The sequence below is a fragment of the Heterodontus francisci genome, chromosome 2 (genome assembly GCF_036365525.1).
Source record: "Heterodontus francisci isolate sHetFra1 chromosome 2, sHetFra1.hap1, whole genome shotgun sequence".
NCBI classification, from domain to species: domain Eukaryota; kingdom Metazoa; phylum Chordata; class Chondrichthyes; order Heterodontiformes; family Heterodontidae; genus Heterodontus; species Heterodontus francisci.
Genome location: NC_090372.1, coordinates 56,302,669 through 56,326,231, shown reverse-complemented (window position 1 = coordinate 56,326,231; position 23,563 = coordinate 56,302,669). Strand labels below are relative to the sequence as shown.

The following is a 23,563-nucleotide window of genomic DNA, read 5'->3' as shown; positions in this document are numbered from 1 at the left end:
AATCTAATCTAATCTATTTAGTTGGGGTGTCTTCTCTTGGCGCACCTTTGCTGATAGCTGTGAAGGCCAATCATTGAGAGTCAGGTTCTGCCACATGTGCTGCACATGAAGCTGCCAAGTGATGCTGCACGTTGTTGTTTTTGACCTTGGCGCCTGTTGCCAAGCTGCTGTAGTAACTGGTCATTCTGGTAGTACACACCAGTCCACAGGATGTGTCGCCATTTCCCTCTATCGCCAGTTATCAGATCCCTGAAGGTAGCAGGACAAGTAGATAAGGTTGTTCAGAAGGTATATCGGATACTTTCCTTAATTAGCCGAGGCATAGAACATAAGAACAGGGAGGTTATGCTTAAACTATATAAAACACTAGTTGGGCCACAGCTAAAGTACTGCATACAGTTTTGGTCACTGCATTATAAGAAGGCTTTCAATAAGGTCCCACATAAGAGATTAGCATGCAAAATTAAAGCTCGTGGGATTGGGGGTAAGGTACTGACATAGCTAGCGAACTGGGCGGCACAGTAGTGCAGTGGTTAGCGTTGCAGCCTCACAGCTCCAGCGACCCGGGTTCAGTTCTGGGTACTGCCTATGTGGAGTTTGCAAGTTCTCCCTGTGACTGCATGGGTTTCTGCCGGATGCTCCGGTTTCCTCCCACAGCCAAAGACTTGCAGGTTGATAGGTAAATTGGCCTTTGTAAATTGCCCCCAGTGTAGGTAGGTGGTAGGAGAATTGAGGGAAGGTGGGGATGTGGTAGGGAATATGGGATTAATGTAGGATTAGTATAATTAGTATAAATGGGTGGTTGATGGTCTGTTTCAGTGCTGTATCTTTCTATGATTCTATGGTTGGCAGACAGGAAACAGAGAGTAGGAATAAATGGGTCTTTTTCCGAGTGGCAGGCAGTGACTAGTGGAGTACCGCAGGAATCAGTGCTAGGACCCCAGTTATTCACAATATATATTAATGATATAGATGAGAGAATTAAATGTAATATATCCAAATTTACAGATGACACAAAGCTGGGTGGGAGTGTGAGATGTGAGGAGGATGCAGAGAAGCTCCAGTGTGATTTGGACAAGTTGAGTGAGTAGGCAAATACATGGCAGATGCAGTATAATGTGGATAAATGTGAGGTTATCCACTTTGGTGGCAAAAACAGAAAGGCAGATATTATCTGAACGGCGATAGATTGGGAAAGGGGGAGGTGCAGCGAGACCTGGGTGTCCTTGTGCACCAGTTGCTGAAAGTAAGCATGCAGGTGCAGTAGACAGTTAAGAAGGCAAATGGTATGTTGGCCTTCATAGCGAGAGGATTCGAGTACAGGAGCAAGGATGTCTTGCTGCAATTATACAAGGCTTTGGTGTGACCACACCTGGAGTATTGTGTGCAGTTTTGGTCTCCTTATCTGAGGAAGGATGTTCTTGCTATGGAGGGAGTGCAGCGAAGGTTCACCAGACTGATTCCTGGGATGGCAGGACTGATGTATGAAGAGAGATTGGGTCGATTAGGCTTGTATTCGCTAGAGTTTGGAAGAAAGAGGGGGGATCTCATAGAAACCTACAAAATTCTAACAGGACTGGACAGACTAGATGCAAGAAGGATGTTCCCATGGCGGGAGAGTCCAGGACCAGGGGTCACAGTCTAAGGATAAGGGGGAAGCCACTTAGGACTGAGATGAGGAGAGATTTCTTCACCCAGATAGTGGTGAACCTGTGGAATTCTCTACCACAGAAAGCAGTTGAGGCCAAATCATTAAATATATTCAAGAAAGAGTTAGATATAATTCTTGGGGCTAATGGGATCAAGGGATACAGGGAGAAAGCGGCAACAGCTTTCTGAATTTGGATGATCAGCCATGATCGTATAGAATGGCGGAGCAGTCTTGAAGGGCCGAATGGCCTACTCCTGCTCCTATTTTTCTATGTTTCTAGAATGTGATCACACCAGGGAAGATACAGAGAAGATATATAAAGTTGTTGCCAGGAATGGAGAATTTTAGCTCTGAGGAAAGATTGGATAGGCTGGGGTTGTTTTCTTTGGAACAGAGGAGGCTGAGGGACGATTTAATTGAGGTGTATAAAATTGAGGGGCCTACACAGAATGGATTGGAAGGACCTAGATGCCTTAATAGAGAGGTCAATAACTAGGTGACATAGGTTTAAAGTAATTGGTAGAAGGATTAGTGGGGAGTTGAGGAGAAATATTTTTCATCCAGAGGGTGGTGGGGGTCCGGAACTCACTTCCTGAAAGGGTGGTAGATGTAGAAATCTTCATCACATTTAAAAAATACTTGGATATGCACTTGAAGTGCTATAAACCTACAGGCCTACAGACCAGAAGCTGGAAAGTGGGATTAGGCTGGATAACTTATTTTCAGCCGGTAGAGATAATGGACTATATGGCCTCCTTCTGTGTCGTAAATATCTATGATTCTATGATAGATTGCTTGACTGCTGTTACACTCGGAAATCTCCTTTGAACATTGGTATTCAGAGCCATGATAGCAGCAGTCTGAGCTTGCCCTGCAACTCTCAGACAATGGGTGCTGCTGGAGCTGCAATGGAAGCTGAGCTATCAGCCATCGAATGCTGCATCCTGGTTGGTTCCACATGTTTATTGATGGAGATAGCCAGCAGTTCCATTTTTCAAAGGATGAACTCCAAGCTCTCTGTACACCCATCAACCTTCTTCTGTAGTCTGGCCCATCAAAGCCTTCATCTCATCCTCTGCAGCAGAGCTAGTGTGTGACCTCTTCCTCTGGCCAGTTGCCACCTGCGCTATCCTTTCCCCCTACTCTGCATGTAGCGTGCTTGTGCGCAGTGTCTCACCATGTGCATATCCCACTGCTATGCTATCTTCCAAATTATGTGCAGTGTCATAATCTGAGCTAGTGCCTGCGAGTGTGAAATCGAGTGATGGTGTATCTTCATCTTCATTGTCTTGGTGCTCTTACATCACTGTCTGCAAAGGTTACCATTCTTGGGTAACTGAAATAGAAAGGGTTGGGTTGTTGTGAGGGGAGAGGAGAAAGTAAGAAGGGCATGCTTACACAGCTTGTAAATCAGAAGAGAGTTAGGAATGAGGAGAAATGGGATGTGAGAATGAGGAATAGGTAGGAGGATAACAACATCTTCAGTCGATTGAACCCTGCTGATAGCCAAGGCCTGAGCAATGGCCCTTCCCATAATGGCCGGCACCATCTCCTCCATGGTGATTAGAACATGCAGGCATGCCTCTCCCCCTCCAGGTAATTCCTGCCGCATCCGCTTGTGCGCCTGCTTCTCCTGCAACAGAAAGGGAAGTGTGTCAGTGATTGTCATGTAATATGTTTGGGTGATATGATTGTCATGGTTGAATAGCTGACAGTGTGTTCATGCTGTGACATGTGGATGTAAGGGTGAGGTGAAGCATTATGAATGTTAGCTCTGAGTCCTAATTGATAGAGATTGTCAGTAGGTGAGTGTGCTTAATTAAGGCTGGTCATGCAGTCGATTGGATGGCATCTGAAGATATATTCACTGACCTGACCACTCGTGTAAGGTCATCAAACTTCTTGTGACACTGCATCCAGGTTCTTGGGGCTATACACCTGGAACGACCTCTGTGGCTATCTGTTCCCACTACCTTCTCATCGTTTGTAGGTCTTCCTGCCTCTGAGCAGACAGGACATCACTCCTCCTTCACACCTCCTCCACCAAAATGTCCAGTGCAGTGTCCAGTAGCCTGGGTACCCGCGCTCTCCCATGATCAGCCATTCTTCACACTTTTCCAGATCAGATTCCTTGTAGAATGACTCTAAACCCCAGCTTCAGACACAATGCACCTCCCATTTAAAAGGTACAGCTAACTTTAAGTAATGCAAGTGAGTAACGATTTTGGGCCCATTGCCAGTGCATGCAGCCAAAGAAGAGTGCAGGTAGTGCTGACTACACCCAGAAATTATTAAAATTCGCAGCTCGAATTTGCCATGCTGCCTGCATTCCACTGAATGGTGCAGGTTAATTGCGCATTCCAATACCTGAACCCTTTTTTTGGGCGTTCCAATTTATCCCCCATACCTAATTTATTTGATGGACAGAATATACGTAATTCTTTTCTATTTTTTCATCTGTTTTTAGACAGTACGGTAGGGCAGTGTTGAAAATAGGGATGGGAGAAACCGAGAACATTGGACCTCTGCCCATTTTCTTGGCTACCATGGTCTATCGAGGAATCGTCCAGTGAAGTAAGGACACATGTATTTAATTGAGGCAGCAATAATTTGTTGATTTTATACATTATCTTTTCCATCAGTTCCACCTCTATAATGCTAGATATATACAACAGGAATCCAGTATGACTAGGTGATGGGAAATGCTGAAGAAAATGTACATGTTGACAGTAAGCACAAAAATGGATATAGTGGTATACTCACTTACTTTGTAGAGCAGGTTTACTTCAGCTGAGCCGTAGGGATAAGTTTTGGCCTTGGAAATATGTAACTTATTCTCCACCTGCAGTAACAGTGGAAGAGAGATTCTAGGATCGAAGCGAATAACCAGGATATCATTGCTGATCCTTCAGGTTGAGAATGGCCTCTCAGGGGAAAGTGGCAACAGCCCAATTGTTAAAAAAAAAGAACATAGAACAGTACAGCACAGTACAGGCCCTTTGGCCCATGATGTTGTGCCGAACCTTTAACCTACTCTAAGATCAAACTAACTACCTGCCCTTCATTCTACTATCATCCATGTACCTATCCAAGAGTCGCTTAAATGTCGCTCATGTATCTGCTTCTACTACCACCGCTGGCAGCGCATTCCACGCACCCGCACTCTCTGTGTAAAGAACCTACCTCTGACATCTCCCCGAAACCTTCCTCCAATCACCTTAAAATTATGCCCCGTGGTGATCGCCCTTTCCACCCTGGGAAAAAGTCTCTGGCTATCCACTCTATCTATGCCTCTCATCATCTTGTACCCCTCTATCAAGTCACCTCTCATCCTTCTTCACTCCAATGAGAAAAGCCCTAGCTCCCTCAATCTTTCTTCGTAAGACATGCCCTCCAGTCCAGGCAGCATCCTGGTAAATCTCCTCTGCACCCTCTCTAAAGCTTCCACATCCTTCCTATAATGAGGCGACCAGAACTGAACACAATATTCCAAGTGTGGTCGAACCAGGGCCCGATAGAGCTGCAGCATAACCTCGCGGCTCTTAAACTCAATCCCCCTGTTAATGAAAGCCAACACACCATACGCCTTCCTAACAACCCTATCAACTTGGGTGGCAACTTTGAACGATCTATGGACATGGACCCCAAGATCCCTCTGTTCCTCCACACTACCAAGAAGCCTGTCTTTAAGTCTGTATTCTGCATTCAAATTCGACCTTCCAAAATGAATCACTTCACACTTTTCCATTTTGAACTCCATCTGCCACTTCTCAGCCCAGCTCTGCATCTTGTCAATGTCCCGTTGCAACCTACAACAGCCTTCCACACTATCCACAACTCCAGCTACCTTCGTGTCATCGGCAAACTTGCTAACCTCGCCTTCCACTTCCTCATCCAAGTCAGTTATTAAAATCACAAAGAGCAGAGGTCCCAGAACAAATCCCTGCAGAACACCACTGGTCACCGAGCTCCATGCTGATTACTTTCCATTTACTACCACCCTCTGTCTTCTATGGGCCAGCCAATTTTGTATCCAGACAACCAACTTCCCCTGTATCCCATGCCTCCTCACTTTCTGAATGAGCCTACCGTGGGGAAGCTTATCAAACGCCTTGCTAAAATCCAGATACACCACATCCACTGCTCTTCCTTCATCAATGTGCTTTGTCACATCTTCAAAGAATTCAATAAGGCTTGTGAGGCATGACCTGCCCCTCACAAAGCCATGCTGACTGTCTCTAATCAAACCATGCTTTTCCAAATAATCATAATTTGCCCACTACCGTCGTAAGACTAACTGGTCTATAATTCCCAGGGTTATCCCCATTCCCTTTCTTGAACAAGGGAACAACATTTGCCACCCTCCAATCATCCGGTACTACACCAGTGGAGAGTTGTTGCACAGGAGAGTATTACAGCGACAGAAAGGACGTTTGAGGACTCGTCTACTGAGGTAGTATGGGCCGAGGTTAGAAACAGGAGAGGTGAGGTCAACCTGTTGGGAGTCTTTTATAGACCTCCAAATAGTTCCAGAGATGTGGAGGAAAGGATAGCGAAGATGATTCTCGACAGGGGCGAGAGTAACAGGGTAGTTGCTATGGGGGACTTGAACTTTCCAAATATCGCCTGGAAATACTATAGTTCGAGTACTTTAGATGGGTCAGTTTTTGTCCAGTGTGTGCAGGAGGGTTTTCTGACACAGGCCAACCAGGGGCGATGCCACATTGGATTTGGTACTGGGTAATGAACCCGGCCAGGTGTTAGATTTAGAAGTTGGTGAGCACTTTGGTGATAGTGATCACAATTCGGTTAGGTTTACCTTAGCAATGGGCAGGGACAGGTATATACCGCAGGGCAAAAATTATAGCTGGGGGAAAGGAAATTATGATGCGATTAGGCAAGATTTAGGATGCGTAGGATGGGGAAGGAAACTGCAGGGGATGGGAACAATCGAAATGTGGAGCTTATTCAAGGAGCAGCTACTGCGTGTCCTTGATAAGTATGTACCTGTGAGGCAGGGAGGAAGTTGTCGAGCGAGGGAGCCGTGGTTTACTAAAGAATTTGAAGCGCTTGTCAAGAGGAAGAAGAAGGCTTATGTTAGGATGAGACGTGAAGGCTCAGTTAGGGCGCTTGAGAGTTACAAGCTAGCCAGGAAGGATCTAAAGGGAGAGCTAAGAAGAGCAAGGAGAGGACACGAGAAGTCATTGGCGGATAGGATCAGGGAAAACCCTAAGGCCTTCTATAGGTATATCAGGAATAAAAGAATGACTAGAGTTAGATTAGGGCCAATCAAGGATAGTAGTGGGAAGTTGTGTGTGGAATCAGAGGAGATAGGGGAAGTGTTAAATGAATATTTTGCGTCAGTATTTACAGTAGAGAAAGAAAATGTTGTCGAGGAGAATACTGAGATTCAGGCTACTAGGCTAGATGGGATTGAGATTCACAAGGAGGAGGTGTTATCAATTTTGGAAAGTGTGAAAATAGATAAGTCCCCTGGGCCAGATGGGATTTATCCTAGGATTTTCTGGGAAGCTAGGGAGGAGATTTCAGAGCCTTTGTCCTTGATCTTTATGTTGTCATTGTCGACAGGAATAGTGCCGGAAGACTGGAGGATAGCAAATGTTGTCCCCTTGTTCAAGAAGGGGAGTAGAGACAGCCCTGGTAATTATAGACCTGTGAGCCTTACTTCGGTTGTGGGTAAAATGTTGGAAAAGGTTATAAGAGACAGGATTTATAATCATCTTGAAAAGAATAAGTTCATTAGAGATAGTCAGCACGGTTTTGTGATGGGTAGGTCGTGCCTCACAAACCTTATTGAGTTTTTCGAGAAGGTGACCAAACAGGTGGATGAGAGTAAAGCAGTGGATGTGGTGTATATGGATTTCAGTAAGGCGTTTGATAAGGTTCCCCACGGTAGGCTATTGCAGAAAATACAGAAGTATGGGATTGAAGGTGATTTAGAGCTTTGGATCAGAAATTGGCTAGCTGAAAGAAGACAGAGGGTGGTGGTTGATGGCAAATGTTCATCCTGGAGTTTAGTTACTAGTGGTGTACCACAAGGATCTGTTTTGGGGCCACTGCTGTTTGTCATTTTTATAAATGACCTGGAAGAGGGTGTAGAAGGGTGGGTTAGTAAATTTGCGGATGACACTAAGGTCGGTGGAGTTGTGGATAGTGCCGAAGGATGTTGTAGGGTACAGAGGGACATAGATAGGCTGCAGAGCTGGGCTGAGAGATGGCAAATGGAGTTTAATGCGGAAAAGTGCGAGGTGATTCACTTTGGAAGGAGTAGCAGGAATGCAGAGTACTGGGCTAATGGGAAGATTCTTGGTAGTGTAGATGAACAGAGAGATCTTGGTGTCCAGGTGCATAAATCCCTGAAGGTTGCTACCCAGGTTAATAGGGCTGTTAAGAAGGCATATGGTGTGTTAGCTTTTATTAGTAGGGGGATCAAGTTTTGGAGCCACGAGGTCATGCTGCAGCTGTACAAAACTCTGGTGAGACCGCACCTGGAGTATTGCGTGCAGTTCTGGTCACCGCATTATAGGAAGGATGTGGAAGCTATGGAAAGGGTGCAGAGGAGATTTACTAGGATGTTGCCTGGTATGGAGGGAAGGTCTTACGAGGAAAGGCTGAGGGACTTGAGGTTTTTTTCGTTGGAGAGAAGGAGGAGGAGAGGTGACTTAATAGAGAGGATTAGATAGGGTGGATAGTGAGAGTCTTTTTCCTCGGATGGTGATGGCAAACACGAGGGGACATAGCTTTAAGTTGAGGGGTGATAGATATAGGACAGGTGTCAGAGGTAGTTTCTTTACTCAGAGAGTAGTAGGGGCGTGCAACACCCTGCCTGCAGCAGTAGTAGACTCGCCAACTTTAAGGGCATTTAAATGGTCATTGGATAGACATATGGATGAAAATGGAATAGTGTAGGTCAGATGGTTTCACAGGTCGGCGCAACATCGAGGGCCGAAGGGCCTGTACTGCGCTGTCATGTTCTAATTCTAATTCACAGTTGGCTCTGCCACACAGGGGAGGAGTAAAAAGTGTGGGAATGCAATAGTTATAGGGGATTCAATTGTAAGGGGAATAGATAAGCGTTTCTGTGGCCACAAAAGATACTCCAGGATGGTATGTTGCCTCCCTGGTGCTAGAGATGTCTCAGAGCGGTTACAGGACATTCTGAAGGGGGAGGATGAACAGCCAGTGGTCGTGGTACACATTGGAACAAACAACATAGGTTAAAAAAAAGGATGCGGTCCTCAAAGCAGAACATAGGGAGTTAGGAAGTAAGTTGAAAAGTAGGACCTCAAAGGTAGTGATCTCAGGATTACTACCAGTGCCACGTGTTAATCAGAGTAGAAATAGCCAGATATATCAGATGAATACATGGCTGAAGAGATGGTGTGAGGGGGAGGGTTTTAGATTCCTGGGTCATTGGGACCGGTTCTGGGGGAGGTGGGACCAGTACAAACTGGATGGGTTACACTTGGCCAGGACTGGGACTGATGGCCTCGGGGAGTATTTGCTAGAGTGGTTGGGGAGGGTTTAAACTAAAATGGCAGTGGGATGGGAACCTTTGCAAGGAGTCAAAGGAAGGGGAATCAAAGACGAGAACAAAAGACAGTAAGGGGAATAAGAAAAGTGATAGGCAAAGAAACCAAGGGCCAGAATCAAACAGGGCCACAGTGAAAAATAGTAGGAAGGGGCCAAGTAATGTTAAAAAGACAAGCCTTAAGGCTTTGTGCCTTAACGCACGGAGCATTCGCAACAATGTGGATGAATTAATCGCGCAAATAGATGTAAACGGTATGATATGGTCAGGATTTCAGAGGCATGGCTGCAAGGTGACCAGGGATGGGAAATGAACATTCAGGGGTATTCAGTATTTAGGAAGGACAGACAAAAAGCAAAAGGCGGTGGAGTTGCGTTGCTGGTTAAAGATGAAATTAATGCAATAGTGAGGAAAGATATTAGCTCTGATGATGTGGAATCTGAATGGGTAGAGCTGAGAAACACTAAGGGGCAAAAAATGTTAGTGGGCGTTGTATATAGACCCCCAAACTGTAGTGGTGATGTTGGGAATGGCATTAATCAGGAAATTAGAGATGGATGCGATAAAGGAACATCTGTAATTCTGGGTGACTTTAATCTGCATATAGATTGGGCAAATCAAATTAGTTACGATACTGTAGAGGAGGAATTCTTGGAGTGGATATGGGATGGTTTTCTGAACCGATACGTTGAGGGACCAACTAGAGAACAGGCCATCCTAGACTGGGTATTGTGTAATGAGAGAGGAATAATTGACAATCTAGTTGTGCGAGACCCCTTGGGGATGAGCGACCATAATATGATAGAATTCTTCATCAAGATGGAGAGTGACATAATTGATGCTGAGACTAGGGTCCTGAATCTTAGTAAAGGAAACTACGAAGGTATGAGGCGCTTGTTGGCTATGATGGTTGGGAAACGTTACTTAGAGGGTTAGTAAGTGTGAAGGCAATGGCAAACATTCAAAGAGCGCATGGATGAACTGCACCAATTGTTTATTCCTGTCTGGTGCAAAAGTAAAACGGGAAAGATAGCCAAACCATGGCTTACAAGGGAAATTAGAGGTAGCATTAGATTCAAGGAAGAGGCATATAAATTCCCCAGAAAAAAAAACAGACCTGAGGATTGGGAGCAGTTTAGAATTCAGCAAAGGAGGACCAAGGGGATTAAGGAGGGGAAAATAGAATATGAGAGCAAGCTTGCGGGGAACATAAAAACTGACTGTAAAAGTTTCTATAGGTATGTGAAGAGAAAATGATTAGTGAAGACAAATGTAGGTCCCTTACAGTCAGAAACAGGGGAATTTATTATGGGGAACAAAGAAATGGCTGACCAACTAAATGCATACTTTGGTTCTGTCTTCACAAAGGAGGACACAAATATCATACCAGAAATATTGGGGGAACACAGGGTTTAGTGAGAGAGAAGAACTAAAGAAAATCAGTATTAGTAGAGCAATGGTGTTGGGGAAATTGATGGGATTGGAGGCCGATAAATCCCCAGGGCCTGATGGTCTACATCCCAGAGTACTTAAGGAAGTGGGCTTAGAAATAGTGGATGCATTGGTGGTCATTTTCCAAAATTCTGTATACTCTGTAACAGTTCCTACAGATTGGAGGATAGCGAATGTAACCCCACTATTTAAAAAGGGAGGTAGAGAGAAAGCAGGGAATTCTAGACCAGTCAGCCTGATGTCGGTAGTGGGGAAAATTCTGGAGTCCATTATCAAAGATTTTATAGCAGAGCACTTGGAAAACAGTGCTGGAATCGGAAAGAGTCAGCATGGATTTATGAAAGAGATCTGTCAAGCATGATTTCCATCAGAATTCTTCGAGGATGTAACTAGTAGAGTTGATGAGGGGGAGCCGGTGGATGTGTTTTATTTGGACCTTCAGAAGGCTTTCGACAAAGTCCCACATAAGAGATTAGCTTGCAAAATTAAAGTGCATGGGATTGGGGGTCGTGTATTGTGATGGATAGAAAATTGGTTGGCAGACAGGAATCAAAGAGTAGGGATAAATGGGTCTTTTTCCAAATGGCAGGCAGCGACTAGTGGGGTACCGCAGGGATCGGTGCTAGGACTCCAGCTATTCACAATATATATTAAAGATTTAGATGAGGGAACTGAATGTAATATTTCCAAATTTGCAGATGACACAAAACTGAGTGGGATGGTGAGTTGTGAGGAGGATGCAGAGAGGCTTCAGGGTGATTTGGAATGGCTGAGTGAGTGGGCAAATGCATGGCAGATGCAGTATAATGTGGATAAATGTGAGGTTATTGGTAGCAAAAACAGGATCGGCAGATTATTATCTGAATGACTATAAATTGAGAGAGGGGAATATGCAACGAGACCTGGGTGTTCTCGCACGCCAGTCGCTTAAGGTAAGCATGCAGGTCCAACAGGCGGTAAAAAAGACAAATGGTATGTTGGCCTTCATAGCGAGAGGATTCAAGTACAGCGGCAGGGATGTCTTGCTGCAATTATACAGGGCCTTGGTGAGGCCACACCTGGAATATTGTGTGCAGTTTTGTTCTCCTTATCTGAGGAAGGTTGTTCTTGCTATAGAGGGAGTGCAGCAAAGGTTTACCAGACTGATTCCTGGGATGGCAGGACTGACATACGAGGAGAAATTGAGTCAGTTAGGATTATATTCGCTGGGGGTCAGAAGAGTGAGGGGGGATCTTATAGAAACCTATAAAATTCTAACAGGACTTGACAGGGTAGATGCAGGAAGGATGTTCTCGATGGTGGGGGAGTTCAGAACCAGGGGTCATAGTCTCAGGATACGGGGTAAACCTTTCAGGATTGAGATAAGGAGAAATTGCTTCACCCAGAGAGCGGTGAACCTGTGGAATTCACTACCACAGAAAGCAGTTGAGGCCAAAACATTGTATGTTTTCAAGAAGGAGTTAGTATAGCTCTTGGGTTTAAAGGGATCAAAGGATATGGGGTGAAAGCAGGAACAGGTTACTGAGTTGGATGATCAGCCATGATCATAATGAATGGCAGAGCAGGCTCAAAGGGCCGAATGGCCTATTCCTGCTCCTATTTTCTATGTTTAGGTTCACCTTCGCCTCTGTTGGAAAATAAATCTTTTATATAACCATTGCTCCAGCAAATATACTTGACAATGTAAAACCTGAACCAGATTTGGTGATAGTTAACTAACATCTGTATTTTTAAAAGACGCATTTTATAACTTTTAGAAATATAGAGTACGTACAATGACTTGGGTGAGGTCTTGTAGTTCTCGTATTTGACCTTTGACTGATTCAAGATGTGAGGCTGTACTTGATGCTCAGTGATGATTATTTTTGTGTGTAATTATTTCACATAGAGTCATTTGCAGCATAGAAGGAGACCATTCGGCCCATCGAGTCCTTGCCGGCTCTCCATTGAGCTATGCTGTCAGCCCACTCCTCGGCTCGATCCCTGTAGCCCTGAAAATCTATTTCTCTCAGGTGGCCATCCAACTTCCTCTTGAAGTCATTGATCGTCTCTACTTCCACCACCCTTGTGGGCAGCAAGTTCCAGGTCATTACCACTCGCTGCATAAATAAGTGCTTCCTCATATTCCCCTGCATCTTTTGCCCAAAACATTTAATCTGTGTCCTAGTCCTTGTACCATTTGTTAATGGAAACAGCTTTTCCTTGTCCAACTTATCTAAGCCTCTCATAACTTGTACACTTCTGTTAAATCTCCCCTCAATCTCCTTTGTTCTAAGAAGAACAAACCCAGCTTTTCCAATCTAACCTTGTAACTAAAATCCTCCATCTGATAAAGCATTCTGATAAATCTCCTCTGCACCCTGTCGAGGACCCTCGCATCCTTGGGGCCTAACCAGAACTTTATAAAGGTTCAGCATAACAGCCCTCCTTTTGTACTCATTGCCTCTATTTATGAAGTTCAAGATACCATATGCTTTACTAACTACTCTCTCAATATGTCCTGCCACCTTCAAAGATCAATGCACATGCACCCCCAGGACCCTTTGTTCCTGCACACACTATAGAACTGTGCCATTAAGTATATGTTGCCTCTCCCTATTCCGTCTGCCAAAATACATCACATGGGTGTACATGTGGGACAGGAATAATTAATGAACTTCAGTGGGAGGAATGTACTTCTACTTTGCTATAAATGTACTTTTACTTTGTTATAAAACTTGGTAATGGCCCACATTACCTGTTACTAAAGTCTTGGCTGTGTAAGTGGAACCATTGCATAAGCTGTGTGTGTATATGTCTGGGTGTTATCTTCATAAAACTCCCTTATTTCCATGCGGAGAATCACTGTTTTCAATTTCCAAGAATTTACTATTCTCAATAGTCTGTTGGTTTTGGAATTTTTGAGTGTACCGTTCTTTCTAATAATAATTTCGATTTTGTTTTAAAAAAGGATTGATTCCCCTTCTTTAGTGTAGGCTTACTGTTTTCCTCTGCACCTCGCACAATTGCTTGCCAGGTAGAGAGTCAGTCAGAGGGTCTTGATTTGGCTCACTCATCCACCTACACCTACCTCGTCACATCAATGAGGTAAAAACATCCTGTTATTGGCAGGAATTTTAATCTCAACTGAATTTAGAAAAAAAATGCCAATGTTAGCAACTGAAAGCTGACGAGTCCCCAGGTCCTGAAGGTGTTCATCCTAGGGTCTTAAAAGAAGTGGCTGCTGAGATAATAGATTTAATTTTCCAAATTTCCGTAGATTCTGTAAAGGACCCATCCGATTGGAAAATAGCGCATGTGACTCCTCTATTCAAGAAAGGATGGAGACAGAAAGCAGGAAGCTACAGGCCAGTTAGCGTACATTTGTCATAGGGAAAATGCTGGAATCTATTATGAAGGAGGTTATAGTAGGGCACTTCGACAATCTCAGTGTAATCAAGCAGAGGAAGCATGATTTTATAAAAGGGAAATCAGATTTCACTAATTTATTGGAGTTCTTTGACGAAGTAATAAACACCGTGGATAAAGGGTGGTGTACTTGGATTTCCAGAAGGCATTTGACAAGGTGCCACATCAAAGGTTATGAAGCAAAATAAGTGCTCATGGTGTAGGGGGGGGGGGAAATTAGCATTGATAAAGGACTGGTTAGCTAACATGAAGCAGAGAGCAGGAATAAATGGGTCTTTTTCGGGTTGGCAAGCCATAACTAGTGGAGTGCCACAGGGATCAGTGCTGGGACCTCAACTGTTTACAATTTATACCTGTGATTTGGATGTATATACTGAATGTATGGTTGCTAAATTTACTGATGAGAGAAAGATAGGTAGGAAGGTAAGTTTTGAAGAGGACATAACGGATTAGATAGGTTAAGTGAATGGACAGAAATTTGGCAAATGGAGTATAATGTGGGAAAATATGAAGTTATCTACTTTGGCAGGAAGAATAGTGAAGCAGCATATTATTTAAATGATGAGAGATTGCAGAACTCTGAGGTACAGAGGAATCTGGGTGTCCTGGTATATAAATCACAAAAGGTTGGTAGGCAGATACAACAAGTGATTAGGAAGGCAAATGGAATGTTGTCGTTTATTGCAAGGGGAATGGAATATAAAAGTAGGGATGTTTTGCTACAGTTGTACAGGGTATTGGTGAGACCACATCTGGAGTACTGTGTACAGTTTTGGTTTCCTTATTTGAGAAAGCATATAAATGTGTTAGAGGCAGTGCAGAGAAGGCTCACTCAACTGATATCTGGGATGGTGGGGTTATCTGATGAGGAAAGGTTGGACAGGTTGGGTCTGTATCCATTGGAGGTCAGAAGAATGAGAGGTGATCTTATTGAAACATATAGGATCCTGACGGGTCTTGACAGGGTGGATGCTGAAAGGAGTTTTTCCTTGTGGGAGAGACTAGAAATAGGGGGCACAGTTTAAAAATATGGGCTCGCCCATTTAAGATGGAGAGGGGAGAAATTTCTTCTCTCAGAGGGTTTTGAGTCTTTGAACTGTCTTCCCAAGAGAGCAGTGGAGGCAGGGTCGTTGAATATTTTTAAGGCAGAGGTAGATAAATTCTTCACTAACAAGGGAGTCAAAGGGTATCGGGGGTAGGCGGGAAAGTGGAGTTGAAGCCACAATAAGACCAGCCATGATCTTATTAAACAGCGGAGCAGGTACAAAGGGGCCAAATGGCCTATTCCTGCTCCTAATTCTTATGTTCATGTGTAAAATTGCTTTTATAACTCGTGCATCACTGTATTGGTGTGATTGGTGTGGTTTGCTAGCAAAGCATTAACAGAGCAGGAAAATATACTGGCCTCCCTAAAAAAAGAATTTCATTTATTTTTTGGGGGGGCAACAAGTGAAGGAGGTTTGGACATGTTTTTTAAAATTATACTCCTCCCCAACCTGTTCAAATTTTATAGGCTTCTATGAGATCTCCCTGCTCACTCTTCTGAACTCCAGCGGCATGGTCAGAGTGGATATTCAGAAGCTTTTTCCCAGGGTGGAAGAGTCAGTTACTAGGAGACATAGGTTTAAGGTGCGAGGGGCAAAGTTTAGAGGGGATGTGCAAGGCAAGTTTTTTACACAGAGGGTGGTGAGTGCCTGGAACTTGCTGCCAGGGGAGGTGGTGGAAGCAGATACGATAGCGACGTTTAAGAGACATCTTGACAAATATATGAATAGGAAGGGAATAGAGGGATATGGGCCCCGGAAGTGCAGAACGTGTTAGTTTAGGCAGGCATCAAGATCGGCGCAGGCTTGGAGGGCCGAATGGCCTGTTCCTGTGCTGTTCTTTGTTCTTTGTTCTTTAACCGACTCAATCTCTCCTCATACGTCAGTCCCACCAAGCCAGGAATCAGTCTGAGGTGCCTGCAGAGAGAGGAATGAGTGGAGGTGCAAGATGATTGGTCTGAGCTGTGCAGTGCGGGAGAATGCTGTGAAAGTCAGAATGTGGGGCTTAGTACCTAGGACTATTATGCCACTCACTTGTTATGCCCTCCTTAGGTCCTGGATCCTCTTGGTGCACTGTCTCCAAGGTAGAGAGATTACACTCCTGCTGCTTACTTGCTTGGCCACTTCCATCCATGCACTTTTGGTTGGAGAGATTGTCCTCTTCCTCCTGTCCTTGGAAGAGCTCAGCTCATTGCCAACCCTCAGATCCCTCAGCAGGACCTTTAGGTAAGGGTGAGAGACCCAGGGCACACCCTTCCCAGGGCTGCTTGCCATTCCTGTGGCTGCTGCAGCCTCAAAAATCTAAGTGCTGGTGAGTTATTATAACTCATGTTGTGGTCCCTTTAATTAGAAATCCGTCCTTTGACAGAATTGATGTGTCATCCCACCCACCCTCCCTGATTGGTTGGGGAATCTGGAGGCAGGATTCCAATGCCATCGGTCAGTGAAATAGCCTCAGCAAAGCCCGTTAATAAGTCAAATGGGTTCCTGACCCACAAATGATACCATTGTTCTGGCAGGGATTAAGTCTGGAAAATTATGTGCATTAATTGACAGCCAGCATTTAAATAGAAAATGCAAGAGTAAACTATTGTCAGGCTCAAAAGTTAAGAATCAAGGAGGACAATTCGAAATTATTTTGTTTAAGTGAAGAGACCCACTGATGTTGGGAAGCAGTGTGTTTTCTTTTTTTTATCATTATGGAAAAGCAAATTGGGCTGACACAATTAAGTGAGACTAATCATAACATTTTCTTTATGTTCATTTGATGTGAAATAAATCAGCTCACTGATTCCAAAGCCTTGTCTTATCAAATATTTTCTTGATCCACCTTTGAAAAGATTGAAGAGGCACATGTCTGAAAGACACAAATATCTAGTTCAGGTCATGATGAGGTACTATTATTACACCTTTGAGTTATGCTATTGTATAGTTAGGTTGTTTTCAGTACAGACACATTCCATAACATATGGTGCTTAGAAATATTTGCCCAAAGTAGCAGAACCATTACAACTATTAGAGAGTTTTTGCACTCATTTTTCAGACTACTGTATTTGAAAATGACATTGCATTGCTGAGGCCTTAATTCGTACTCCCCAGGTGCTGGCACTGATCTCACTGATGACGTAAAGTTAAATGCTGTTGTCAGCAGCAAACAGTCCTTCCACATTTCATTAAATATACAATGGCAAACAGCTTCACTGCATTTTTTTAATCACATGAACTTGTAGATGCTCAGAAAAGCTGACGGGATGATTCTTGTCAACCTTTCCAGAAGTGTTCCTTTAACTGGACTACTGGTAGCGGTCTTTTAAGTTTGGAACTACTACTTTGTCATAGAGTCATAGAGTCGTACAGCACAGAAACAGGTCCTTTGGCCCACCGCATCCATGCCGACCATAATGCCTATCTATACTAATCCCACCTGCCTGCATTAATTCCATATCCCTCTATGCCTTGCTCATTCAAGTACCTGTCCAGATGCCTCTTAAATGTCGCTACTGTTCCTGCCTCCACCATCTCCTCAGGCAGCTCATTCCAGATACCCACTATTCTTTGTGTGAAAAATTTACCCCTTTGATCCCCTTTGAACCTCCTCCCTCTCCCCTTAAATCTATGCCCTCTAGTTTTAGTCACCCGACCATGGGAAACAGACTCTGGCTATCTACCCTATCTATGCCTCTCATAATTTTATATACCTCTATCATGTCCCCTCTCAGCCTCCTTTGCTCCAGGGAAAACAGACCCAGCCTATCCAATCTCTCTTTATAACTCAAGCCCTCCAAACCAGGCAACATCCTTGTGAATCTTTTCTGCACCCTGTCTAACTTAATCACATCTTTCCTGTAGTGCGGCGACCATAACTGCACACAGTACTCCAAATGCGGCCTAACCAATGTTATGTACAACTGTAACATGACGTCCCAACTCTAGTACTCAATGCCTCGGCCGATGAAGGCAAGCATGCCATACGCCTTCTTCACCACCCTGTCTACCTGCGTTGCCACTTTCAGGGAACTATGTATTTGCACCCCAAGGTCTCTCTGCTCAACAACACTCCCCAGGGCCCTGCCATGGTTTAACTTCTCAAAATGCATCACTTCACACTTGTCTGCGTTAAATTCCATTTGGCACTCCCTTGCCCACTTTCTCAGTTGATCGATATCCTGTCGTAACCTTAGACAACCTCTTCACTGTCCACTATACCACCAATTTTGGTGTCATCTGCAAACTTACTAATCATTTGCCTTACATTCACATCCAAGTCATTAATATATATGACAAACAACAGAGCGTCCAGCACCGATCCCTGCGGCACACCACTGGTCACCGGCCTCCAATCTGAAAAACAACTCTCCACGACCACCCACTGCCTCCTATCACCAAACCAATTTTGTATCCAATTTGCTCGCTCACCCTGGATCCCATGTGTTCGAACCTTCTGGACCAACCTCCCATGCGGGACCTTGTCAAAGGCCTTACTAAATTCCATGTAGACAACGTCCATCGCCCTGCCCTCATCAATCCTCTTGGTCACCTCCTCGAAAAACTCAATCAAATTTGTGAGACATGATTCCCATGCTGACTATCCCTAATCAGACCATGCCTTTCCAGATGCATATAAATCCTGTCTCTCAGAATCCCTTCCAATAACTTTCCCACACTGATGTCAGGCTCACCGGCCTCAACTGCAATCATTTTGTATCATTTACAATCAGTGTTGGATTAAAATCACTGGAAAAGCAAATCATGCTACAACAGGTAGCATGGCTGGGATACTTTTTTTTGTATAACTTGTGAGTTCAATGGTCACCTCATGATAAGAGCGATAACTGAATCACAGAGACCTCCAGAGGTATGTGTTGCAGACCATTTAAAGGGGCATTGTTACTGCTGAAATGATCAATTTTAATACTAAACTCATTGCTGTTAAAAAGTCTCAAGTATATAATAAATCTCTTCTCCCATAATAATCAAACATTCATTCCTAGGGAGCAATATGGCAGCACCAAAAATACAATTTATTTAATCAGATTGTTCCTGTTGCTTCAGGAACTGAACCTTTCCATCAAACCTTTTGCAAATGTGATAGTGGCACTTCAATTTTACATAATATTGCATTTATCTTTATTTTATATATCAGTACAATGTATGTATATATATATATATATATACATTGTACTGATATATAAAATAAAGATAAATGCAATATTATATATATATATATATATGCTTGCTTTTTAAAAGCGTTTTTAGTACTTTGTCTCCTTATTTACTTTATCCAATCTATGTGCCATTTGCAGCCAAGTCACTTATCCCCAGGACTCTCCAACACAACTCTGAAACTGGCCATGAAGAAGTGCATGAAAATAGCTTTGGATGACTTCCCCTTTACTTCCTCTCAGGTGCAGAATACCTTGATCTCTGTTGAATCTCTCCCTACAGCTGAGATGGGAAACTCAGATGTTGCAGGGTCATGAACATGTTGTAAGAACCCACAGAAAGAATAGGGATGAAGGTGTATATTTGGAATTATCTTTTTATCATAACTGTATAATATCAGAGTATAACCATCTACAGCATTCCTCTGCACCAATCCTATTTCTTTCAGTTTTTTGGGAAACAAATTTTGATTGCCCCAATACATGATTAACCCACGCCTGTTGTTTTTGATACAGCCAGCACACAAACTGGATGCTGCCTGATAATTTAAAGGATTGTAATGTGCAGCCCAGCACTAAACGCACTGTAAGTGACTGCATGCCTCTGCAGGGAGCCCAAGTTCGGGTGTGGCTTGTACCACTTTAAGTTGGCCTCCACTACTTAAAGCCAGTCTGCACCTCTTAAACTGAAAATGTATTTTGGCTGGAGCAGGTGCTGGAAGTGGCTGAGGAAGAGTGTCTGACCGGCAAGAAGCATGACTAATGGTGCAACAGGGCAGAGAGGGGGACACAGTGCACTGGAGGCCTTGTTGCAGGAGGTGGCAAGGAGCAGAGATGCTCTGTATCCACTGGGGGCTAGGAGGCCCTCCAGTCAGACATTGCAATGGTAGTGGGACCAGATAGCCATCACGATTAATACTCAGTGTCGAACCCTGAGGATCTGCATGCAGTGTCGCAAGAAGTTCAATGATTCAAATGAGTGGTCAAGGTTGTGAATACATCTTCAAATGCAACTGAACAACCAGCCTTACACACTGCTGCATGCAAAACAGCTCCGCACCCATCTACCAAACAATCTCTGTCAATTACAACTCATATCTAAAGTTCATAGCTTCACCTCACCCTCACACACTTAGAACTGCTGTAAGCCTCACACCCACATCTTGCAGCTTGCAAACACTGCCAGCTATTCAATATGATAGCTACGTCACCCAAACACATTGTGCCACACTCACTGATACAATTCACCTCCTCTAGCAGAACAGGGTGGTGCATAACCGAAGGCAGCAGCACCTAACCAGCAGGGGACAGGCATGGCGGCATGTCCTTACCACTATGGAGGAGACAGTGCTCACCATTATTGGAATGTCTGCTAGCAGCGGGCTGAAAGGGTTCAAGATGACCTTATGCTTACACCTAATCCTCCTTTTCACATCCCACTTCCTCTTCATCCCGCAATCTCTTCTGAATTACAAGCTGCAGATGGTGTCAACATGCACCTCATACTTCCCCTCCATCCCTAGCCTCACCACAACCTTACCCATGTGACTTTCCCCTTTCAGATATCTAAGAACTGCAACCTGGTCAGGCAGTGGTGGAAGAGAAAGAGGTGGAAGAGCAGGAAGACAGTGATGAAGAAGAAATACGGTCACTTGGTCTAACACTCACAGCCAGCAGCTCAGTTACCGACACACAGTGTGTACTCAGAGGATAGCTTAGAGGCAGGTTCTGCATGTGGTAACACACAGGGCAGAACTGGCCTGCAGCTAGAGCAGTAGAGGTGCCAGCTCACCAGAGGACAAGGTCGCATATGGGTTCCGCTGCAGAGGGTTCAGATGATGACTTCACTGGGGCGGCCTACAGCATAAGGCTGATGGGTATGCACAATGAACCGCTTTGTGCATTGACAGGCCTGCCAGAAAGCCTGCGGTCAATGACAAAGAACATGGTACCCACTTGACTTAGAGCTTTGCGCAGAGCTTGGAGTCCACCATTTCCAGTGTGGGAAGTGGTGGCCAACTCCTTGGGAACACTTGTGGACCCAACAATGATGCAGCATCTAATGACTGATGTCTAAGCTTCCATTGCAGCACAAGCAGAAGCCATCCAAAGTCTGGGTGCTGCAATGGAAGCTCAGATTGAAGTTATACAGGCTCAGCTTGTTGCCACCTAGGCTCAGACTGCTGCCATCAAAGCTGCGGATATTGTCCTCCAACATGTTGCTCAGATTGTTGAGGTGCCGCCCTAGGGGAATGGCATTGGCAGCATGGAGCACAAACGTGATAGCTTTCATCCGCTCAGCACTGCCATTCTGCTAGTGCCCTTGCTGTTACCTGTCAGCCAGCCATTTCTGGGTGCTACTGCCCATATCGAAGTGAACTCTGATGCTGGGCCTTCTAGGGCCAAAGCTGCCCAAGGTTATCCTGCAAGACCATCTGTAGTCTCCCCCACCAGCCTTCCACCAGCCATGCTGCAGCTGTTAGGGTAGCATTTTGTAGGTGTTGTAGACCAGGCAAAGACACATGGAAGGTAGGCACTAAGGGAATGCACAATGATGATTAGTTGACTTTTGCATGGAATATTGGATGGTTTGGCTTACAAATTTCATTTGCGATGTTTTTGTGGTGCCTTTTATTTTAGCATTGTGGTCAGTTACAGAAGGAAGGCACGATGTGGGATTGTTGGTGAATGGAGAATTGGAGGTGTGTTCACTGGTCGCAGTTGGATGAGTCGATGATAGACAATTTGGCCAGAAAGAGGATGTGCTGGTTGCTTCTTCCATTCCTCCTCCTCCTCCTTTGCTGACTGCCATATAGCTGGTCGCAAGGTCTGTACCTTCATGTTGGTGAGGTTTTTACAGCATGCAGCAGACCACGACAAATCTCGAGATTACTAGGGGACTTAGGTTTAAGGTGAGAGGGGCAAAGCTTAGAGGGGATATGCGAGGGAAGTTCTTTATTCAGAGGGTGGTGAGTGCCTGGAACTTGCTGTCAGGGGAGGTGGTGGAAGCAGGTACGATAGCGACGTTTAAGAGGCATCTTGACAAATACATGAATAGGATGGGAATAGAGGGATACGGACCCCGGAAGTGCAGAAGGTTTTAGTTTAGGCAGGCTTGGAGGACCGAATGGCCTGTTCCTGTGCTGTACTGTTCTTTGAGATGCATTCGGCAAGTGTTCCAGGGCTCCTCCAAGCAGCCGAAGCATTGTTTAAGTATCCCAGTGGTCTGCGAACTCACTTTTCATGTGACAGCGTGGCTTTCGTTAGATGCATGGTTTGTGCAAAGGAGTCATGAGCCATGTGGTCAGTGGATAGTCCTTGTCACCCAGTAGCCACTGTCTAGTTTGTTGTGGTGGCTCAGCTGCAGATGGTATAGCGACTGCTGCAGAATGAAGGCATCGTGACTGCTGCTAGGCTATCAGGCATTGACCTGCACAATATGCTGTGTATGGTCTCACAGTTGACATGCAGTGCCCCCAAGGTAATGTGCATGCACTCAAATGACATCCTGCATCATGAGGAAGCCTGCAATCCTTGAAAAACCACGTGGTCACTCCACCTGCTTCTCTCTGGAAGGAAAGAACAATATCTCTTCAGCTCTGCTGAAATACAGAGCCTCAGTGGCCTCCCTTTTGCAACAGTGGATGGTGAACTAGGAGATGTTGCAAATCGCCTGCTCCATCCTGGAAGGGGTCAGACACATAAAAGTTAATTGCAACTGTCACCTTCATAGCCACTTTACTGTCCTCGCCCTGTTCTGAGGCTGCAGCAGGTGGCAGGTTTCAATGAGGACATCCTTAGTGAAATGAAGACGTCTGACACACTGTTCCTCACTGAGCTTGAGGTAGGAGAATTACTCCCTGAGCACCCTGGGTACACACGGCCTCCTGCTGAGAGCCATTCTCCCCCCTCCTCTAGCAGTATGTCCTGCTCTGGGCCATTCCTGCTCATTCTCTCTTTCATGCTGTAGTGCAAGGAGAATGCAAACTACTGCGCCCATGTCTCAGGAACTATAATTAACCACACAAACCCTTCTATAAACTCAGCAACAGTCAGTAGAAATCAATCAACAACTAACCTGAAATGTTGTTGATCCCTTTAAATAGAGGTAGTTGGGTTTCCTTCCTGTTGCAGAATGTATGTGTAAGAGAGGGTTGAGAGCATTGTGCTCCACAATGGCAGCGTTGGCATCAAATCGGCATTACATGCTAATTAATGTCACGAATTGCCTACTCTGTATGCTTTTAGCGCACATTCCCTGTGGCTGCTCTAACTCCCTACCCAAGATGGCATC

At 44.7% G+C, this 23,563-nt stretch overlaps 1 protein-coding gene across 4 annotated transcripts in view; it reads left to right on the top strand.

The window, feature by feature from the left end:
* fbxl7 (F-box and leucine-rich repeat protein 7) overlaps positions 1 to 23,563 on the top strand; it is a 530,556-nt gene that overhangs the window by 161,216 nt on the left and 345,777 nt on the right. Inside the window, exon 1 of one of the 4 annotated variants that reach the window (XM_068050436.1) lies at positions 4,154 to 4,225. The exons of the other annotated variants lie outside the window; for them this stretch is intronic. The gene's annotated coding sequence lies outside the window, so the exon portion shown is untranslated. Of the gene's footprint in view, positions 1 to 4,153; positions 4,226 to 23,563 lie in introns of those variants that run through there. 4 annotated transcript variants of the gene reach the window in all.